The sequence below is a fragment of the Oncorhynchus clarkii genome, chromosome 13 (genome assembly GCF_045791955.1).
Source record: "Oncorhynchus clarkii lewisi isolate Uvic-CL-2024 chromosome 13, UVic_Ocla_1.0, whole genome shotgun sequence".
Lineage (NCBI taxonomy): Eukaryota > Metazoa > Chordata > Actinopteri > Salmoniformes > Salmonidae > Oncorhynchus > Oncorhynchus clarkii.
In genome coordinates, this window is record NC_092159.1 from 9,601,009 (window position 1) to 9,624,646 (window position 23,638).

Genomic DNA, 23,638 nt, shown 5'->3' on the forward strand with positions numbered 1-23,638 from the left:
GTCCCGTTGATGGAACGCCGATCCTTAAGAAGTTGGAAATGGCATCACTAGAGGTCACTGTTTTGGTTATTGATGACATCTACTACAATAAGCCGCAGCATATGAATGACCTTAATGCAGAATATGCTCACCAAGTGGCAGCACTGGGGAGGTTGAATTTCACAGCAGTGTACTGGACATCTCTGTCCTGTTTCTGGGGTTGAGGCAGTTGCACGATGGAGCACAAAGCTCTTCCGGGTTTTTGGAGGGAGAGACGTGGACGCTGGTGTAGTGAACGTCATCCTGACTCGACGGTGACTGCTGTCTCTGCTGCATGGCCATGCCTAAGACGTTGTCATAAAGGAGAGTAGAGTCTCCCTGATGGGGAAAGAGTATAGACAACATGAGTAGAAAAAAGAATACACAGTTCCACAAAGAATACACAGTCATCACAGTCATCTTCTGATTCCAACGGACTCACCTGTCCCTCATCTGCTGTATCTCTTGTTTCTATTGTGCCAGAGGTGGAGTTGGATGCCTTCTTCCTGTTTTGGACATTCATTTAACTAATGATGAATGAAGTTAGTAACAAATCAGAGTGTTAAAAAGCTAAATGTTCACTCACCTGAACCACATGAAGCCAGAGAGACAGAGTATGAGAACCAGAACAATAATTATGATTCCTACAGCTGCAGTCTTAATTGAGGTATGTTTCCCTATAATAAAATATAAATGATATGAGTACATGGTATGTTGTAAACTGAAAAGAAAATCACATTAAAGGCTTGGGAATCGTATAAGCCAACACAAAAGTCAAGTGTAATAAGCCAAATTTAGATTAGATTGAAACATGTAATTGTGTATTTTGCATATTGAAGATGAACCTTTACCTGCTACAATGATCCTCAGAGCTGTAGAGTTCTCAGATGCTATTTTATTCCTGGCCTCACAGTAGTAATGTCCACTGTCCTTAGAGCTGATGTTAGTGATGTTGTAATTCTGTCCTGACAATACTGGTGAGGTTACATTCTTCTTGTACCAGGTGTAATTCTGCACAGGTGGGTTGGCATCACTGCTGCAGGTCAGAGTCACTGAACTGCCCTCCACTATTTCACCAGAGGGACTGACTGACACTGAGGTGTTCTTTGGGCCATCTGGTGGACAATATGAACCAATACAGTGTTTTAAAACAGTGTTTTACATGAGGAGAATTATGGAACTTGGAGGTAAACTCAACAAAAAAAGAAACGTCCGCTCACTGTCAACTGCATTTATTTTCAGCAAACCTAACGTAAAATTATTTGTCTGAACATAAGATTCAACAACTGAGATTGATAAACTGAACATGTTCCACAGACATGTGACTAACAGAAAGGGAACAATGTGTCCCTGAACAAAGGGGGGGTCAAACTCAAAAGTAGTAGTCAGGATCTGGTGTGGACACCAGCTGTATTAAGTACTGCAGTGCATCTCCTCCTCATGGACTGCACCAGATTTGCCAGTTCTTGCTGTGAGATGTTACCCCACTCTTCCACCAAGGCACCAGCAAATTCCCAGACATTTCTGGGGAGAAGGACCCTAGCCCTCACCCTCTGATCCAACAGGTCCCAGACGTGCTCAATGGGATTGAGATCCGGGCTCTTCGCTGGCCATGGCAGAGCATTGACATTCCGGTCTTGCAGGAAATCACGCACAGAACGAGCAGTATGGCTGGTGGCATTGTCATGCTGGAGGGTCATGTCAGGATGAGCCTGCAGGAAGGGTACCACATGAGGGAGGAGGATGTCTTCCCTGTAACACACAGCGTTAAGATTGCCTGCAATGACAACAAGCTCAGTCCGATGATGCATTGACACACTGCCCCAGACCATGACGGACCCTCCACCTCCAAATCAATCCCACTCCAGAGTACAGGCCTCGGTGTAACGCTGATTCCTTTGACGATAAAAGCGAATCTGACCATCACCCCTGGTGACACAAAACCGCGACTCATCAGTGAAGAGCACTTTTTGACAGTCCTGTCTGGTCCAGCGACAGTGGGTTTGTGCCCACAGGCGACGTTGTTGCCGGTGATGTGAGGTGAGGACATGCCTTACAACAGGCCTACAAGCCCTCAGTCCAGCCTCTCTCAGCCCATTGCGTATAGTCTGAGCACTAATGGAGGGATTGTGCGTTCCTGGTGTAACTCAGGCAGTTGTTATTGCCATTCTGTACCTGTCCCGCAGGTGTGATGTTCGGATGTACCGATCCTGTGCAGGTGTTGTTACACGTGGTCTGCCACTGCGAGGACGATCAGCTGTCCGTCATGTCTCCCTGTAGCGCTGTCTTGGGCGTCTCACAGTACGGACATCGCAATTTATTGCTCTGGCCACATCTGCAGTCCTCATGCCTCCTTGCAGCATGCCTAAGGCATGACAACGCAGATGAGCAGGGACCCTGGGCATCTTTCTTTTGGTGTTTTTCAGAGTCAGTAGAAAGGCCTCTTTAGTGTCCAGAAGTTTTCAGAACTGTGACCTTAATTGCCTACCGTCTGTAAGCCGTTAGTGTCTTAACGACCATACCACAGGTGCATGTTCATTAATTGTTTGTGGTTCATTGGGGTGGCAGGGTAGCCTAGTGGTTAGAGTGTTAGAGTGTTGGAAGTTGTTGGAAGTAACCGGAAGGTTGCAAGTTCAAACCCCCGAGCTGACAAGGTACGAAATCTGTCGTTCTGCCCCGTTCTGCCCCTGAACAGGAACTTCAGAACATAAGAATTTGTTCTTAACTGACTTGCCTAGTTAAATAAAGGTACAATTTAAAAAAATGAACAGGCATGGGAAACAGTGTTTAAACCCTTTACAGTGAAGTTATTTGGATTTTTACGAATTATCTTATTATCTTATTTTTCAGAGTCCTGAAAAAGGGACGTTTCTTTTTTTGCTGAGTTTATTCTATGAGTGAAATATAAAGATGTGTGATTCTCTCATCAAAAGATGAGATGGTTAGGTGTACTTACACTGAACATCTACATAAATTGTAGAAGAGTTGAGACCTCCATATTCATTCTCAGCCTCACAGTAGTATTCTCCACTGTCCTCCAAGTTAATGTTGGTGATGAGGAAGGTGTTTTCAGATCCTTTCAGTGAAGCTCCATTCTTCTTGTACCAGGTGTATTTGTCCACAAGTGGGTTGGCATCACTGCTGCAGGTCAGAGTCACTGAACTGCCCTCCACTATTTCACCAGAGGGACTGACTGACACGGAGGTGGTCTTTGGTTTACCTGATAGAAAGATGAATGTCCCAAAGTGGTTGTGTCACAATACTTTCATTTTGAGTTTTTTAAATATATCTGTTAAACCACACGAGTACAAGATGGAGAGGATCTGCAATACTTACACAAAACATTTAGAGGAACAAGCTTTGATCTTTTGCATCCAACTTCATTCACTGCCAGACAGTAGTATTCTCCTCTGTCCTCAGGGCTGATGTTAGTGATCCTGTAACTCCATCCAGAATGTCTAATTGAGGTTTCAGCTCCATTCTTCTTGTACCAGATGTAAATCTGCACAGGTGGGTTGGCATCACTGCTGCAGGTCAGAGTCACTGGACTGCCCTCCGTTATTTCAACAGAGGGACTGACTGACACTGAGGTGTTCTTTGGACCGTCTAGTAAATAATTTTTAAAAAATGCATTAAGGCCTAGATTCTATGACATCTGCGATAGCCGACACCTGCATTGCGGTTGTTTTGGCGGTGTAGTAGTTGGAACTGCATTAGAGCTGTCAAATCCACAAGTAAATCCGGGCAATATACCTCAAGAGCACATTGTCATTGGCTGCACAGAGTCCCATTAAGGGAAATCTCATGCAGTTTTGTTTACAAGTTGGAACACTGGAATGTGAGATGTAATCTACACCTCAATTAGGCTGATAGAAATTATCATTATTTTAATTCATGATTTTAATTTGAGCGTCATTATTTCTATATTGCCATTCTCGTTGTGAACTTCTAATGGGAGTGGGATGGGTATGTCTTCATGATAATGATCAAGACCAGCTGGGATGGGTAGGTCTTCATGATAATGATCAAGACCAGCTGGGATGGGTATGTCTTTATGATAATGATCAAGACCAGCTGGGATGGGTATGTCTTTATGATAATGATCAAGACCAGCTGGGATGGGTATGTCTTTATGATAATGATCAAGACCAGCTGGGATGGGTATGTCTTCATGATAATGATCAAGACCAGCTGGGATGGGTAGGTCTTCATGATAATGATCAAGACCAGCTGGGATGGGTAGGTATTCATGATAATGATCAAGAGCAGCTGCTCACCAGTTAGAAAGCTACAATGCAGTTACACCTCCGACACCGCCAAAACACCAGCTATGTGAGTGTCGGCTGTCGCCGATTAACACTGATTGAGTCGAGGACTAACAGCCTTATGCTCTGCTTTAGGACCAATGTGAATCTAGGACTAACAGCCTTATGTTCTGCTTTAGGACCAATGTGAATCTAGGACTAACAGCCTTATGCTCTGCTTTAGGACCAATGTGAATCTAGGACTAACAGCATTATGCTCTGCTTTAGGACCAATGTGAATCTAGGACTAACAGCCTTATGCTCTGCTTTAGGACCAATGTGAATCTAGGACTAACAGCCTTATGCTCTGCTTTAGGACCAATGTGAATCTAGGACTAACAGCCTTATGCTCTGCTTTAGGACCAATGTGAATCTAGGACTAACAGCATTATGCTCTGCTTTAGGACCAATGTGAATCTAGGACTAACAGCCTTATGCTCTGCTTTAGGACCAATGTGAATCTAGGACTAACAGCCTTATGTTCTGCTTTAGGACCAATGTGAATCTAGGACTAACAGCCTTATGCTCTGCTTTAGGACCAATGTGAATCTAGGACTAACAGCCTTATGCTCTGCTTCAGGACCAATGTGAATCTAGGACTAACAGCCTTATGCTCTGCTTTAGGACCAATGTGAATCTAGGACTAACAGCCTTATGCTCTGCTTTAGGACCAATGTGAATCTAGGACTAACAGCCTAATGCTATGCTTCAGGACCAATGTGAATCTAGGACTAACAGCCTTATGCTCTGCTTTAGGACCAATGTGAATCTAGGACTAACAGCCTTATGCTCTGCTTTAGGACCAATGTGAATCTAGGACTAACAGCCTTATGCTCTGCTTCAGGACCAATGTGAATCTAGGACTAACAGCCTTATGCTCTGCTTCAGGACCAATGTGAATCTAGGACTAACAGCCTTATGCTCTGCTTTAGGACCAATGTGAATCTAGGACTAACAGCCTTATGCTCTGCTTTAGGACCAATGTGAATCTAGGACTAACAGCCTTATGCTCTGCTTTAGGACCAATGTGAATCTAGGACTAACAGCCTTATGCTCTGCTTCAGGACCAATGTGAATCTAGGACTAACAGCCTTATGCTCTGCTTCAGGACCAATGTGAATCTAGGACTAACAGCCTTATGCTCTGCTTCAGGACCAATGTGAATCTAGGACTAACAGCCTTATGCTCTGCTTTAGGACCAATGTGAATCTAGGACTAACAGCATTATGCTCTGCTTTAGGACCAATGTGAATCTAGGACTAACAGCCTTATGCTCTGCTTTAGGACCAATGTGAATCTAGGACTAACAGCATTATGCTCTGCTTTAGGACCAATGTGAATCTAGGACTAACAGCCTTATGCTCTGCTTCAGGACCAATGTGAATCTAGGACTAACAGCCTTATGCTCTGCTTCAGGACCAATGTGAATCTAGGACTAACAGCCTTATGCTCTGCTTCAGGACCAATGTGAATCTAGGACTAACAGCCTTATGCTCTGCTTCAGGACCAATGTGAATCTAGGACTAACAGCCTTATGCTCTGCTTTAGGACCAATGTGAATCTAGGACTAACAGCCTTATGCTCTGCTTTAGGACCAATGTGAATCTAGGACTAACAGCCTTATGCTCTGCTTTAGGACCAATGTGAATCTAGGACTAACAGCCTTATGCTCTGCTTTAGGACCAATGTGAATCTAGGACTAACAGCCTTATGCTCTGCTTCAGGACCAATGTGAATCTAGGACTAACAGCCTTATGCTCTGCTTTAGGACCAATGTGAATCTAGGACTAACAGCCTTATGCTCTGCTTCAGGACCAATGTGAATCTAGGACTAACAGCCTTATGCTCTGCTTCAGGACCAATGTGAATCTAGGACTAACAGCCTTATGCTCTGCTTTAGGACCAATGTGAATCTAGGACTAACAGCCTTATGCTCTGCTTCAGGACCAATGTGAATCTAGGACTAACAGCCCTATGCTCTGCTTCAGGACCAATGTGAATCTAGGACTAACAGCCTTATGCTCTGCTTTAGGACCAATGTGAATCTAGGACTAACAGCCTTATGCTCTGCTTTAGGACCAATGTGAATCTAGGACTAACAGCCTTATGCTCTGCTTCAGGACCAATGTGAATCTAGGACTAACAGCCTTATGCTCTGCTTTAGGACCAATGTGAATCTAGGACTAACAGCCTTATGCTCTGCTTTAGGACCAATGTGAATCTAGGACTAACAGCCTTATGCTCTGCTTTAGGACCAATGTGAATCTAGGACTAACAGCCTTATGCTCTGCTTTAGGACCAATGTGAATCTAGGACTAACAGCCTTATGCTCTGCTTTAGGACCAATGTGAATCTAGGACTAACAGCCTTATGCTCTGCTTTAGGACCAATGTGAATCTAGGACTAACAGCCTTATGCTCTGCTTTAGGACCGATGTGAATCTAGGACTAACAGCCTTATGCTCTGCTTTAGGACCAATGTGAATCTAGGACTAACAGCCTTATGCTCTGCTTTAGGACCAATGTGAATCTAGGACTAACAGCCTTATGCTCTGCTTTAGGACCAACGTGAATCTAGGACTAACAGCCTTATGCTCTGCTTCAGGACCAATGTGAATCTAGGACTAACAGCCTTATGCTCTGCTTTAGGACCAATGTGAATCTAGGACTAACAGCCTTATGTTCTGCTTTAGGACCAATGTGAATCTAGGACTAACAGCCTTATGCTCTGCTTTAGGACCAATGTGAATCTAGGACTAACAGCCTTATGCTCTGCTTTAGGACCAATGTGAATCTAGGACTAACAGCCTTATGCTCTGCTTTAGGACCAATGTGAATCTAGGACTAACAGCCTTATGCTCTGCTTTAGGACCAATGTGAATCTAGGACTAACAGCCTTATGCTCTGCTTCAGGACCAATGTGAATCTAGGACTAACAGCCTTATGCTCTGCTTTAGGACCAATGTGAATCTAGGACTAACAGCCTTATGCTCTGCTTTAGGACCAATGTGAATCTAGGACTAACAGCCTTATGCTCTGCTTCAGGACCAATGTCGTTCAAATGGTTGATACATTTTAGATGTTAGTTTCTCCAATATTCCAACACTGAGCTGTACTTTACTCACATTTCACATCAATGTCGATATACTCAGACCTCCCTGTCTTCATCCCATTCCAGGCCTCACAGTAGTACTCTCCAGTGTCAGATGACTGGATTTGGTTGAAGACATGCTGTGGTCCTGTCATACTCTTATTGTCACCTCCATTCTTATTGTACCACCAGGTGTAACTCTGGACAGGTGGGTTGGCATCACTGCTGCAGGTCAGAGTCACTGAACTGCCCTCCACTATTTCACCAGAGGGACTGACTGACACTGAAGTGTTCCTTGGGCCATCTGGTGTAAAAAGAAACATGAGTTCAGTCAGAGAACTATCCAAAAGATTATTCACTTACATAAAACAGTAAAATAAAGAGATTTGGGCTATGATATGGTTTAGGATTAATGCAAATTATTGAATTCATTAAACTGATTCCAACATTCCAACACTGATCTGTACTTTACTCACATTTCACATCGATGTTGATTGACTCAGACCTCCCTGTCTTCATCCCATTCCAGGCCTCACAGTAGTACTCTCCAGTGTCAGATGACTTTATTTGGTTGAAGACTTGCTGTGGTTCTGTGTTCCCATAGGAGACAGACTGATGGCCACTCTTCTTGTACCAGGTATAACGCTTCACAGGTGGGTTGGCATCACTGCTGCAGGTCAGAGTCACTGAACTGCCCTCCACTATTTCACCAGAGGGACTGGCTGACACTGAGGTGTTCTTTGGGCCATCTGATAAAAGACCATTATAATTTCCACAAATTAACAAGGCACAGCTATTAATTAATTTAAATTCATTCCAGGTGAATACCTCATGAAGCTGGTTGAGAGAATGTCAAGAGTGTGCAAAGCTGTCATCAAGGCAAAGGGTTGCTACTTTGAAGAATCTCAAATATAAAATACATTTTGATTTGTAAAAAAAATAAATTAGGTTACTAAAATATTCCATGTGTTATTTCACAGTTTTGATGTCGTTACTGTTATTCTACAATGTCGAAAATAGTAAAAATAAATAAAAAACCCTGGAATGAGTAGGTGTGTCCAAACTATTGACTTGTACTGTATATTATCTTTTCTTTCTGAGAACATTAGATTTACCAAATAAAGTAAACCAGTCCGTACAGGTCCGTTTGAAATAATTACATTCACATTGTGAAAATACATATTCAGAGATGTGTATATTAAAATGTTTTTTGACTCATCATTATTTAAGCAGTTTAAGTATGACCAAAACGTTAAAGATGTACGTACACTGAACGTCCACAAATACAGGGGAAGAGTTGAGTCGTCCATATTTATTCTCAGCCTCACAGTAATATTCTCCTCTGTCCTCAGAGATGATGTTAGTGATGCTGTAACTCTGTCCTGATGCTTTTGGTGAGGTTACGTTCTTCTTGTACCAGGTGTATTTGTCCACAGGTGGGTTGGCATCACTGCTGCAGGTCAGAGTCACTGAACTGCCCTCCACTATTTCACCAGAGAGATTGGTTGACACTGAGATGTTCTTTGGGCCATCTGGTGTAAAATAAACATTAGTTCAGTCAGAGAACTATCCAAAAGATTACTCAGTTACACAAAACATTAAAATAAAGAGATTTGGGCTATGATTATTGTTTAGTATAATTCAGTTAAAATTATTGATTTCATTAAACTGATTCCAACATTCCAACACTGATCTGAACTTTACTCACATTTCACATCGATGTTGATTGACTCAGACCTCCCTGTCTTCATCCCATTCCAGGCCTCACAGTAGTACTCTCCAGTGTCAGATGACTTGATTTGGTTGAAGACTTGCTGTGGTTCTGTGTTCCCATAGGAGACAGACTGATGGCCACTCTTCTTGTACCAGGTATAACGCTTCACAGGTGGGTTGGCATCACTGCTGCAGGTCAGAGTCACTGAACTGCCCTCCACTATTTCACCAGAGGGACTGACTGACACGGAGGTGTTCTTTGGGTCATCTGACAAAGGTCCAATATAAAGTCATTAACATCTTGGTTATAGTATTATCAAATCAAACATTATTTGTCAAATGCACCGAATACAACAAGTGTAGGTAGACCTTATCTTGGCTTTCTGAAGAGATTAGATTTAGTGAATAAGGTAAACCAGCAGATTTTACAGGTCAGTTAGAAATAATTACATTCCCATTGTGAAAATACATATTGACAGATGTGGATGTTGTATAGTAAAATGTTTCTTGATGTATCATAATTTTAGCAGTTTACAAGTATGAGGAAAACGTTAAAGATGTACTTACACTGAACGTCCACAAATACAGGGGAAGAGTTGAGACGTCCATATATATTCTCAGCCTCACAGTAATATTCTCCTCTGTCCTCAGAGCTGATGTTAGTGATGCTGTAACTCTGTCCTGATGCTTTTGGTGAGGTCACATTCGTCTTGTAAAAGGTGTATTTGTCCACAGGTGGGTTGGCATCACTGCTGCAGGTCAGAGTGACAGAGTTGCCCTCCACTATTTCACCAGAGGGACTGACTGACACTGAGGTGCTTTTGGGGGCATCTGGTAAGGGATAATGTGTGGAGGGGGTTATCATGTGACAATAGTGCAATCAAGACCTTGCATCAGTTATCAGACGAATCAAAGATAACATGACATTGACCGGTCAGAAAACATTAACTAGTCAAAACATTAAAAGAAACACATTTGGAAAGGTGCTTTACATGACCAACCAGATGCTAAACACTGGTTGTCTACACGTCTCAAGACTGTGTTAGCCCATTGCAGTAAAAGCTAGGTATTAGCGAATGGTTGTAAGCTTCAGGTAAGGGTTAGGCTTCTCATTATGCAAGCGTAGTTCACTGAACCACCTCCACTTTATAGTCCCTAGGCCTCCACTCTTCTGGGAAGGCTTTCCAGTAGATGTTGGAGTTTTGCTTCCATTCAGCCACGAGAGCATTAGTGAAGTTGGGCACTGATGTTGGGGGATTAGGCCTGGCTCACAGTCCGCGTTTCAATTCATCCCAAAGGAGTTCGATGAGGTTGAAGTCAGGGCTCTGTGCAGGTCGGTCAATTTCTTCTACACCGATCTCGACAAACCATTTCTGTATGGACCTAACTTTGTGCACATGCGCATTGTCATGCTGAAACAGGAAAGGGCCTTCCCAAACGGTTGCCACAAAGTTGGAAGCGCAGAATCGTTTTGAATGTCATTGTATGCTGTAGCGTAAGAATTTCCCATTCTGTGAGCTTGTGTGGCCTACCACTTAGCGGCTGAGCTGTTGTTGCTCCTAGACATTTCCTCTTTACAATAACAGCACATACAGTTGGCCGTGGCAGCTCTAGCAGGTCAGAAAGTTGATAAACTGACTTGTTGGAATCCTATGACGGTGCCATGTTGAAAGTCACTGAGCTCTTCAGTAAGGCCATTCTACTGCCAATGTTTGTTTTATAAACCTTTCAGCAATGGATGTGGCTGAAATAGCCAAATTCAGCAATTAGAAGGGGTGTCCACATACTTAAGCATATATAGTGTATGCAGGGTTAAATTGAATAAGAAACGGGATAGAAAATACACAGTAGCAGCAGCGAATGTGATGAGTCAAAAGACTGCAAAAACGGTCAATGCTGATAGTCCGGAAGCTATTTGGTTAACTACAGTATTTAGGAGTCTCATGGCATGTGGGTAGAAACTATTCAGGGTCCTGTTGGTTTCAGACTTCAGACGGTAGAGCGTGCCATGCAATAGCGATGAGAACATTCTATCACTTGGGTGACCAGAGTCTTTGATCATTTTTAACGCCATTATTTTTCACTGACCGGTATAGAGGTCCTGAATGGCAGGGACCTTGCGGTTGGATGCCAAGCAGTTACCATACCAAGCAGTGATGCTGCCAGTCAAAATGCTCTCAATGCTGAAGCTGTAGAACCTTTGGAAGATCTGAGGGTCCATGACAAATCTTTTCATTTGTCGTGACTTCTTCAAGACTGTGTCGGTGTGTGGACCATGTTAATTACTTACAGTGATGTGGACACCTAGAATTTTGAAGCTCTTGACCCTCTCAACTACAGTACAGCCCCGTCGATGTGGATGGGGCGTGCTTGGCAATTCATTTCCTGTAGTCCACGTTCAGCTTATTTGTCTTGCTCACATTGAGGGAGAGGATGTTGTCCTGGCACCACACTGCCAAGTCACTAATCTCCTCCCTATAGGCTGTCTCATCGTCGTTGGTGATCAGGCCTAACACTGTTGTGTCGTCAGTAAACTTAATGATGGCGTTGGAGTCGTGTGAGGCCATGCAGTCGTGGATGAACAGGGAGTACAGTAGGGGACTAAGCACTCACCCATGATGGGCCCCTGTGTTGAGGCGGATGGCGGCTGTGTTGCTACCTACCATCACCACCTGGGGGCGGCCCGTCAGGAAGTATACAATCCAGTTGCAGAGGGAGGTGTTCAGTCACAGGGTCCTGAGTTTAGTGATGAGCTTGGAGGGCACTATGGTGTTGAACGCTGAGCTGTAGTCAATGAATAGCATTCTAACATAGGTGTTCCTCTTGTCCATGTGGGAGAGGGCTGTGTGGAGTGCAATAGAGATTGCGTCAGCTGTGGATCTTTTGGATCGGTATGCGAATTGGAGTGCGTCCATTGTGTCTGGGATGTGATGTGATGTGAGTGATGACCAGCCTTTCAAAGCATTTCATGGCTACAGATGTAAGTGCTACAGGGTAATAACAATTTAGACTGGTTATTTTGGGGTTCTTGGGCACAGGGACTATGGTGGTCTGCTTGAAACAAGTAGGTATTACAAACTGGGTCAGGGAGAGGTTGGAAATGTCAGTGAAGACACTTGCCAGCTGGTCCGCGCATGCTCTCAGCCCCACGGCCGTCCGGCCCGGCGGCCTTTAGAATGTTAACCTGCTTAAAAGTCTTACTCACATCAGTTACTATGAGCGAGATCACACAGTCATCCGGAACAGCTGGTTCTCTCATGTATGGTTCAGTATTGCTTTCCTCATAGTGAGCAAAGAAGGTATTTAGCACATTTGGTAGGTTCACGTCACTAGGCAGCTCGTGGCTGGGTTTCCCTTTGTAATCCGTGATAGTTTTCAAACCCTGCCACATCCGACGAGTGTCAGAGCCGACATAGTACGATTCGATCTTCATCCGGGACTGAGGCTTTGCCTGTTTGATGGCTCGTTGGAGGTCGTAGCAGGATTTCTTATAAGCATCTGGATTAGTGTCCCACTCATTGAAAGGGGTAGTTCTAGCCTTTAGCTCAGTATGGATGTTGCTTGCAATCAATGGCTTCTGGTAGAGATATGTACGTACGGTCACTGTAGGGATGAAGTCGCTGGTGCACTTATTAATGAAACCGGCGATTGATGTGGTAAACTCCTCAATGTTATCAGATTAATCCTGAAACATATTCCAGTCTGTGCTAGCAAAACAGTCCTGTAGCTTAGCTTCCGCTTCATCAGACCACTTTCGTATTGAGCGCGTCATTGGAACTTCCTGTTTGAGTTTTTTTTTGTAAGCAGGAATCAGGAGTATAAGAGTTATGGTCAGATTTGCCTAAAGGAGGGTGAGGAAGAGCCTTGTATGCATTTCTGTGTGTGAACATGGCATGGAATGGTAACATGGAGTTGTGACGCCTCTAGTTGGACACCACCAGCCATGAGAAACATCACCTCTGGATGGTCTTTTTCTTGTTTGCTTATGGCCCTATACAGCTTGTTGAGTGTAGTTTTAGTGTCAGCATCGGTTTGTGATGGTAAATAGACAGCTACGAAAAATATAGAAGAAAACTCTCTTGGTCAATAGTATGGTCTGCAGCTCGGGGTATTTTAACTCAGGCGAGAAAGACTTCCTTAACATTAGAGAACACATACCAGCTGTTGTTAACAAAGACACCCACCCCTCCCCCCTTTTCTTACCCAGGCTAACATTCAAACACTGAGCAACTCTCATGTTTTACTCACATTTAACATCAATGTCTAAAGATGGAGACCTGTCTGTACTAATTCCATTCGAGACCCAGCAGTAGTACTGTCTAGTGTCAGATGACTTGATTTGGCTGAAAACCTGCTGTGGTTCTGTGTTCCCATAGAAGATACTCTGATAGACACTTCCATTCTTGTACCAAGCATAACTCTGCACAGGTGGGTTGGCATCACTGCTGCAGGTCAGAGTCACTGAACTGCCCTCCACTATGTCACCAGAGGGACTGACTGACACTGAGGTGTTCTTTGGGCCATCTGGTGTAAAAGAAACATGAGTTCAGTCAAATAACTATCCAATAGATGATTCACTTACACAAAACATTCAAAGGAACCAATGTTGGCTGTGCTATGCTTTATGGATTCATTTACATTTAAACTGATTCCAACATTTCAACACTGAGCTGTACTTTACTCACATTTCACATCGATGCTGATAGACTCAGACCTCCCTGTCTTCATCCCATTCCAGGCCTCACAGTAGTACTCTCCAGTGTCAGATGACTGGATGTGACTGAAGACATACTGTAGTTCTGTGTTCCCATAGGAGATAGACTGATAGTGGGCTCCAATCTTCTTGTACCAGGTGTATTTGTCCACAGGTGGGTTGGCATCACTGATGCAGGTCAGAGTCACTGAACTGCCCTCCACTATTTCATCAGAGAGATGGATTGATGCCAGTGTGTTCTTTGGGCCATCTGAATGACAGAAAGAGTGTAAGCACATGCAGTAAGGACCTAAGTGATGTAATTTAGTAAAGAATACAATAAAAATCCTCACATTTGACAGTGAGAGTCTCTTCAGGAGAGTGGAGATCCTCAAAGCCTTCTACAGCACAAGAGTATCTGCCTGCATCCTCACTGCTGACTGGGTTGAGGATCAGGCTGTTATTTTGGTCGGTGAGGCGCTGGCCTAACTTGTACCAGATGTAGAAGGGGTTGGGGTTATCAGTCAGAGTACAGACGGTCCTACAGGCCAGTGTCACTCTCTGTCCCTCAGTCACTGTGGCAGGAATCATCTCCACCTGCAGACCTGAAAGATTGTGAATAAGGAGTAAATGACATATTTTCTCTGGTTATTTTCTCCTGTTATTGGACCAGATAAATAAAACACGAATCAGTTCATGTATACAGTCTTAGAAAAACAGGGTTCTTCGACTATCCCCATAGGATAACCCTATTTTGGTTCCAGGTAGAACCCTTTTCTGTTTCAGGTAGAACCATTTTGAGTTCCATGTAGAACCCTATGGGTTCTACATGGATCCCAAAACTGTTCTTCAAAGGGTTATCCTATGAGGACAGCCAAATAACCTTTTTAGGTTCTACATAGCACCTTTTTTTCTAAGAGTGTAGAGTATAAAGTACACACCTGTGACAGACAGAGTTGTTCCAGAGAAGGTATATCCCCATTCTGCATGAACTGTTTTAAATCTGAACTTGTACTCAGTTGAGTCTCTTTCCCTCAGGTCTGTGATTTTTAGAGTGGAGTCCTTGTCTGTTTGTCGATGGTATTCCACACGATCTGCATACTCTGGGTCCTGGCTCAGATCGTTAGTTACACCAGACTCCCATTTGTTGAACCAGGACACTTCTGTGACGTTATGCCAACTGGGATGTGTGTAAAAGCAGGATATGTCCACTGTTGACCCTTTCAAAGCACAGATACTCTGATGGGTGTAAGTCACATTCATACAGCTCTCACCCACAACACCTGAAACAAAATGTAACTGATCAATTCCTGAAACCATAATGAGACTCAATGTTATAGATGTGTTGGACAGGTTCATTTAAAATTAAATATAGACATATGTCTACACTCAGAAATAAAGGTTTAGATTTGTTGCTAAAAGGGTACAAACACATGTCTCTGGGGTGGTGCCCTGTAAGCTCCTCCTTTCTACTGTTAGTTATAGGTGGTGATGTTACGTTTGATACCAAAGCTCCGAGGCATGTGTAGAAATAGCAAAGCGGTGTATTTCGAAGCAGCGTGCCGATGCCTGTATCACTTTATCAGAAGCACATGATCAATGACGTCCAAATCTTCGTTTCGTCAAACAACCACCAGGTTAGTTTGGTATTGGTTTGGTAGAAGACATAAAGGCTACACTGCATATGCTGTATGGGGTGTGGGGCGTCAACAATAATAATTGAACTGCTCTAAATCATTTGGACCAGCAGGTGCCACCAGTGTACCCTCTGTTTATCAAAGCCTTGATTTATTAAACTATTTTCTACACAATGGACCTCAAAACCTCAAGGCAGCCGCCTGGGGCAGCATCTTGCTGGGGGCAGCACGGGGAACCCGCACAAAACAAAAAAAACGAAAATAATAATTGGAATAGTGACATTTGAGCGATCGGTTTTCTATCCCACATTCGCATGTCACGTCAATGATATCATGTCACCGTGTGGGACTGTGGGTCAATGATATCATGTCACCGTGTGGGACTGTGGGTCAATGATATCATGTCACCGTGTGGGACTGTGGGTCAATGATATCATGTCACCGTGTGGGACTGTGGGTCAATGATATCATGTCACCGTGTGGGACTGTGGGTCAATGATATCATGTCACCGTGTGGGACTGTGGGTCAATGATATCATGTCACCGTGTGGGACTGTGGGTCAATGATATCATGTCACCGTGTGGGACTGTGGGTCAATGATATCATGTCACCGTGTGGGACTGTGGGTCAATGATATCATGTCACCGTGTGGGACTGTGGGTCAATGATATCATGTCACCGGGTGGGACTGTGGGTCAATGATATCATGTCACCGTGTGGGACTGTGGGTCAATGATATCATGTCACCGTGTGGGACTGTGGGTCAATGATATCATGTCACCGGGTGGGACTGTGGGTCAATGATATCATGTCACCGTGTGGGACTGTGGGTCAATGATATCATGTCACCGTGTGGGACTGTGGGTCAATGATATCATGTCACCGTGTGGGACTGTGGGTCAATGATATCACGTCACCGTGTGGGACTGTGGGTCAATGATATCATGTCACCGTGTGGGACTGTGGGTCAATGATATCATGTCACCGTGTGGGACTGTGGGTCAATGATATCATGTCACCGTGTGGGACTGTGGGTCAATGATATCATGTCACCGTGTGGGACTGTGGGTCAATGATATCATGTCACCGTGTGGGACTGTGGGTCAATGATATTATGTCACCGTGTGGGACTGTGGGTCAATGATATCATGTCACCGTGTGGGACTGTGGGTCAATGATATCATGTCACCGTGTGGGACTGTGGGTCAATGATATCATGTCACCGTGTGGGACTGTGGGTCAATGATATCATGTCACCGGGTGGGACTGTGGGTCAATGATATCATGTCACCGTGTGGGACTGTTGGTCAATGATATCATGTCACCGTGTGGGACTGTGGGTCAATGATATCATGTCACCGTGTGGGACTGTGGGTCAATGATATCATGTCACCGTGTGGGACTGTGGGTCAATGATATCATGTCACCGTGTGGGACTGTGGGTCAATGATATCATGTCACCGTGTGGGACTGTGGGTCAATGATATCATGTCACCGGGTGGGACTGTGGGTCAATGATATCATGTCACCGGGTGGGACTGTGGGTCAATTAACCTTGTCGGAGTTACGCACCTCTAACTTTGTACAGTACTAATGCAATTCGTAATGCACTTAGTTGTGTCATTTAGTTTGTGTGTTTCTTGTTTGAAGTACAATAGTGTAATAATCAGGTTATCTTCTTTATAAGTGTGTTATTCAATTTGTGTATTTGTGTGATATAGGATTTATGCAATTTAGTTATATTTGTGTGTTTTTTTGTTAGCAACAGGGTAATAGTGTAATAATTTGATTATCTTTTTATTTGTATTTAAATACTACAATTTGTTTCCATTTGTCTTTGTTACTTATTTTTGTATGTATTTCTTATATTTATATATTTTTAATGTTATGATTTTATATTTGTGTCACCCAGGGTGCCATACAAGCTCGAACCACCACTGGTTATAGGTACAGTACCAGTCAAAAGTTTGGACACACCTACTCATTGTAGGGTTTTTCTTTATTTTTACTAATCTACATTGTATAATAATAGTGAAGACATCAAAACTATGAAATAACACATGGAATCATGTAGTAAAAACAGTATTAGACAAATCAAAATATATTTTATATTTCAGATTCTTCAAAGTAACCACCCTTGCCTTTATGACAGCCTTGCACACATTATTCTATAATGTAGAACATGGTACAGATAAAGAAAACCCTTGAATGAGAAGGTGTGTCCAAACTTTTGACTGGTACTGTACATGATTGTACCCCAGTTTATAACACAGATTGTACCTTTCGCCACAGGTACAAAAGCATTGCAAAGCTATTTGTTCCTTGTCTGTGGCAAAACTGTACCTCTACCATACATCACTTAAACTGGTACAACACTTCCACTCATGGGTGGCCAAAAATAACTATCTGAACAGCATGCACGCACTAAGCCATGCCTCCAATATAATTATCCAGTTTGAGTGAATTGTAGAGTTACTTGTTAGTGACGGAGACATGGTTGTTGAATTCGTACATTTTCAGTCCTGAGTTCCTAGGCGTATATTATTCAAATGAAACTCTTCATGACAATACATTACATATCTCATGAGGCCTTATTTTGAGGACTAGTTTTACTCTACTACAGTGGCTTGAAATTCGTGGTTAACAGGCCACATCAGGCCTGCAAGTAAGCTCAAAAAAATCAAGTAACTTTCCCCAAATTCCCAGATTTTAACAACTTTTCATCCGTTTCAGAAATCTTCCAACCGGGATTTCTGAAAAAGCTGGCTTGCATTGGGATTTGTCCTAACACTATGACACAGTGATAACCATGCCTTATTATGTCATAACAGCTGACATAACCTGTCATAATATGGAGAACACTGTCATGATGCATATATTGACATCTTTTATGACATATATTGCGTTACTTTATGGCTGGTTATGGCACCTACAGTAACATTTATTAAATGTAAAAAAAATCCCTGCCAAGAAGTTTCCATTCATTTGAGAGTTTGTCTCTTAAATCCTTTGTTATTGTAATGAATTAATTACAGTCATGTTTTTTTCCATCATATTTTAGATAACTTGTATAAAAAAAAACATGTTATGACACTGTCAGGAAGCATTACGACCATCCTGTGTCACTTGGACTGAGAAAATACACTTTATGACACTGTCAAGAAGCATTATGACCATCAGAATCATATCAGCCAGACAGGCCTGTCACGTTCATGCCCTTATGTCAGTCATCAGTCAAAAGAGGGTGTCTTATCCGGCTGCTGAAATCATCCCAGTCATCAGCAACAGAGCATCGGGTTAGGTGCATGTCTGACATCAATAGGTGCGCAATTACAATGATAATTTAGTATGGTCAATATTTATTTTTTGATAAAGTAAAGTATTACCGATTATTGTACCTTTATATTTGAAATATGGGGTACAAAAATGTATCAATAAACTCTTTATCCTCACATGTACCCTAAAAGGTACCTAACAGTACCATGTGAGATCATTATGTGTACCTTTGAAGGTACATTATGTGTATTTTTATATTTTTGTACCCCAGGGAAAAATACTGTATCCTTATTTTATAAGAGTGTATGACGTTGTCATTTCTATTTAATCTGTCCCTTCTCGTTGGCCTTAAATGATTGATACTTGTTAAGTAGAGTACTAATTGCATTCACACTCACACACTGCAGGAGCTTGGATATCCTCATGGCTTTTTACAGCACAGGAGTAACTGTCTGAATAAGAATTATTGACAGAGTATTGCAGGGAAGTGGGCTCATCTAGACGTTGTCCGTTCCTGTACCAGATGTAGGTGGGGTTGTCAGTCAGATTACAGGTGGTGCTACAGGTCAGTGTCTTCTGTCCCTCTGTGTCAGGAGTCACCTTCACCTGCAGGTCTGAATGAGGAGAGAATAAAAACACAAAAGAACAACCCTCAATATTTCCACCTCATTTGTATTTATGTAACCTTTATTTTACTAGGCAAGTCAGTTGAGAACAAATTCTTATTTATGATGACACCAGGGAACAGAGGTTAACTGCCTTGTTCAGGGCCAGAACAGATGTTTTACCTTGTCAGCGCAGGGATTCGACCCAGCAACCTTTCAGTTACTGGTCTAATGCTCTAACCACTAGGCTACCTGCCGCCCCAATGCTACTAGAGATAAAGTAGTTACACTATAGAATAATGTTACCAGTATATCATAATGTTATGTACGTGTAGTATTACCAGTATATCATAATGTTCTGTAATACTACCAGTATATTATACAATTCTGTAAGTGTAGTATTACCAGTATTCTATAATGTTCTGTAAGTGTAGTATTACCAGTATATCATAATGTTCTGTAAGTGTAGTATTACCAGTATTCTATAATGTTCTGTAGGTGTAGTATTACCAGTATATCATAATGTTCTGTACGTGTAGTATTACCAGTATATCATAATGTTCTGTCAGTGTAGTATTACCAGTATATCATAATGTTCTGTAAGTGTAGTATTACCAGGATATCATAATGGTCTGTAAGTGTAGTATTACCAGTATATCATCATGTAAGTGTAGTATTACCAGTATATCATAATGTTCTGTAAGTGTGGTATTACCAGTATGTCATAATGTTCTGTAAGTGTAGTATTACCAGTATATCATAATGTTCTGTAAGTGTAGTATTACCAGTATTTCATAATGTTCTGTAAGTGTAGTATTACCAGGATATCATAATGGTCTGTAAGTGTAGTATTACCAGTATATCATCATGTAAGTGTAGTATTACCAGTATATCATAATGTTCTGTAAGTGTGGTATTACCAGTATGTCATAATGTTCTGTAAGTGTAGTATTACCAGTATTTCATAATGTTCTGTAAGTGTAGTTTTACCAGTATATCATAATGTTCTGTACGTGTAGTATTACCAGCATATCATAATGTTCTTTACGTGTAGTATTACCAGTATATCATCATGTTCTGTACGTGTATAATTACCAGTATATCATAATGTTCTGTAAGTTTAGTATTACCAGTATATCATAATGTTCTGTAAGTGTAGTATTACCAGTATATCATAATGTTCTGTACGTGTAGTATTACCAGTATATCATCATGTTCTGTACGTGTAGTATTCCCAGTATATCATAATGATCTGGAAGTGTAGTATTACCAGTATTTCATAATGTTCTGTAAGTGTAGTTTTACCTGTATATCATAATGTTCTGTAAGTGTAGTATTACCAGTATTTCATAATGTTCTGTAAGTGTAGTTTTACCAGGATATCATAATGTTCTGTAAGTGTAGTATTACCAGTATTTCATAATGTTCTGTAAGTGTAGTATTCCCAGTATATCATAATGATCTGGAAGTGTAGTATTACCAGTATTTCATAATGTTCTGTAAGTGTAGTTTTACCTGTGACCGACAGAGTTGTTCCAGGGAAGCTGTACCCCCATCCTGAGATCTGTGTGTTGAATGTGAATTTATACTCAGCTGAGTCGCTCTCTCTCAGATCCGTGATTCTCAGGATGGAGGGAAGGCTCTCCAGGGCCCGACCTGCATACTCTGGGTCTCTGGTTAGGTCCTCAGGGGCCGACTTATCACTTCTAAACCAGAATGTTGTTTTGATCGGATGATAACTGGAATAAGTACAGGATATGTCCACTGATGACCCCTTCAAGGCACAGATACTATTGTCAGTATAAGTTACTCTGTTGCAGCTCTGATCCTGAACACCTGAAACACAATGACAAGAGGACATTACTTATACAATCATGAGCTGCAATAATCCTGTGTTAGTTATGTTAGATAACTGTGAGGACTGTTTAGGAGACAGAATAGATATACTTGAAACGTTCTACTAGAATACTGAGTTGAATCCATACTCACACACTGCAGGAGTGTGGAGATCCTCATTGGATTTTACAGCACAGGAGTAGCTGTCTGCAGCATCAGGGTAGACTGAATAGGGAGAAGTGTTGTCCGTTACTATCTGTCCGTTCTTGTACCAGATGTAGGTGGGGTTACCAGTCAGAACACAGGTGGTGCAAGTCAGTGTCTTCCACGCTGATACAACTGAATAAGGAGTCACCTTCACCTGCAGATCTGTAAGAGATCACAACACATTACAACCATTAGTCATCTGACATCTTTTCTAGTCACATGACATTTCTTTTTTGAAGACAAAACACTACAATTTCCAGAACTAAATTGACAGAAGAATATCACTGTACCTGTGATAGACAGAGTGACTCCAGGACTGCCAGTAAATCTCCCTCCAGTCTGATCTGTTATAAATCTGAACATGTACGTAGCTGAGTCACTCTCTCTCAGGTCTGTGATTCTCAGAGTGCAGTCATTCTTGTTATCTTTATGATACGTCACACGAGCTTTGTAGTCTGCGTCATCACTCAGACTAACAGGATTCCCCTCAGCATCATTTTTAGTGAACCAGAAGGTTGATGTGACGATATAACCACTAGGATATGTGTAAGAGCAGGACATCTCCACTGTTGACCCCTTCAAGGTACAGATACTCTGAGGGGTGTATGTAACACTCCAGCCATCCTGACCCAGTACAACTGAAACACACAGTCACACAATACAAGGATATTACATTAAGCAAAAGTCTATTGGCTTACACTGACAGTAGGGTTTGTCCACACTTTGTTGCCGTCCTGTAGTTTCTGAGTTGAGTGTGAAAACCACACATAAGCATCACTCAGTGAGGTGTGAAAGATAAAAGCCTAACAGACGATGTCACTGAATACAACTGAATAACATTAAGATAACATTACTAAAACAGTAAAGAATGAGACCATACCTGCTACAGACCAGAGAAAGACCCCCAACACACTTCCTGCTGTTCTCAAGACCATTGTTTTATCTCCCACCCTGCAGTCTTAGAAACATAAACAACTCACTCTATAGCTGGTGAATAACTCCACCTGATCCATTAAAACAGTCCAGGGTCCATATTCACAAAGTGTCTCAGAGTAGACTAAGAGTGCTCATCTAGGATCAGTTTAACTTTTTAGATCATTATTATATGGACCGGTGGGACCTGATCTTAGATCAGCACTCCTTCTCTGAGACACTTCATGATACTGGCCCTGATGTAACAACCTAAACACAGGTCAAAACTAAACAAATAGTTAAATGATTCAGTAAGTCGTACCATGTGATTTATGGCTAAAACATAAAATAATAACATTGATAATAACAATAACATTTTAAAAAACTCAACTATATAATATACTGTAGCGTACTTACAGAGTGAAGGGGAGAGGTATTGTACAGTGAGTCAACTTACTGGTGTAGCAGGGCATAGAAACAAGAAGTGTGAGTTCTGTGGTTGATTGACACATTTTTAAAGCAGCCTAGTCAGGAATTTAAGACAATAACACGCATCAACAGCATGTCAGAAAAAAAGATGTACTGTATTTTATGTATCTAATTATAAAATGTGACCACATAGCTAGTTGCATTTCTTCATTTGTGCCTAAAAAAAAATTCAAGAGGCAAAATGCAGCCCATTTTCAATGTGGTCTTTATACAGATCCAATACAACGTGCTGACTGGAATGTACATGGTCAACCCTCATACTACCGACTGGGGTCATTTTGACCCCAGAGGCATGTTTTTTATCATAGCCCGTTAATTAAATTCTTCACATTTTTCATGACTATGTCAATAAACTTGTTCTTAATACATCTAAATCATTGTTTAGGGTTTCTGTATCAATATGGAATTTTGAAAAGTTTGACCCCGTGCAAAAAACACCTATTCCGCCCATATTCATTTGAGTGGACCTGTATCAGGGATTTTGATCACATAGACAGATCATCTGCAGAGATATAGCTCCCCATGTACTCTCCTCAGATCATCTGTAGAGATATAGCTCCCCATGTACTCTCCTCAGATCATCTGCAGAGATATAGCTCCCCATGTACTCTCCTCAGATCATCTGCAGAGATATAGCTCCCCATGTACTCTCCTCAGATCATCTGCAGAGATATAGCTCCCCATGTACTCTCCTCAGATCATCTGCAGAGACATAGCTCCCCATGTACTCTCCTCAGATCATTTGCAGAGATATAGCTCCCCATGTACTCTCCTCAGATCATCTGCAGAGATATAGCTCCCCATGTACTCTCCTCAGATCATCTGCAGAGATATAGCTCCCCATGTACTCTCCTCAG

At 42.2% G+C, this 23,638-nt stretch overlaps 1 pseudogene; it reads right to left on the reverse strand.

The window, feature by feature from the left end:
- Positions 1 to 127: 127 nt before the first annotated feature.
- On the reverse strand, positions 128 to 22,315 carry LOC139424229 (B-cell receptor CD22-like; annotated as a pseudogene).
- Between the last annotated feature and the right edge of the window lie 1,323 nt (positions 22,316 to 23,638).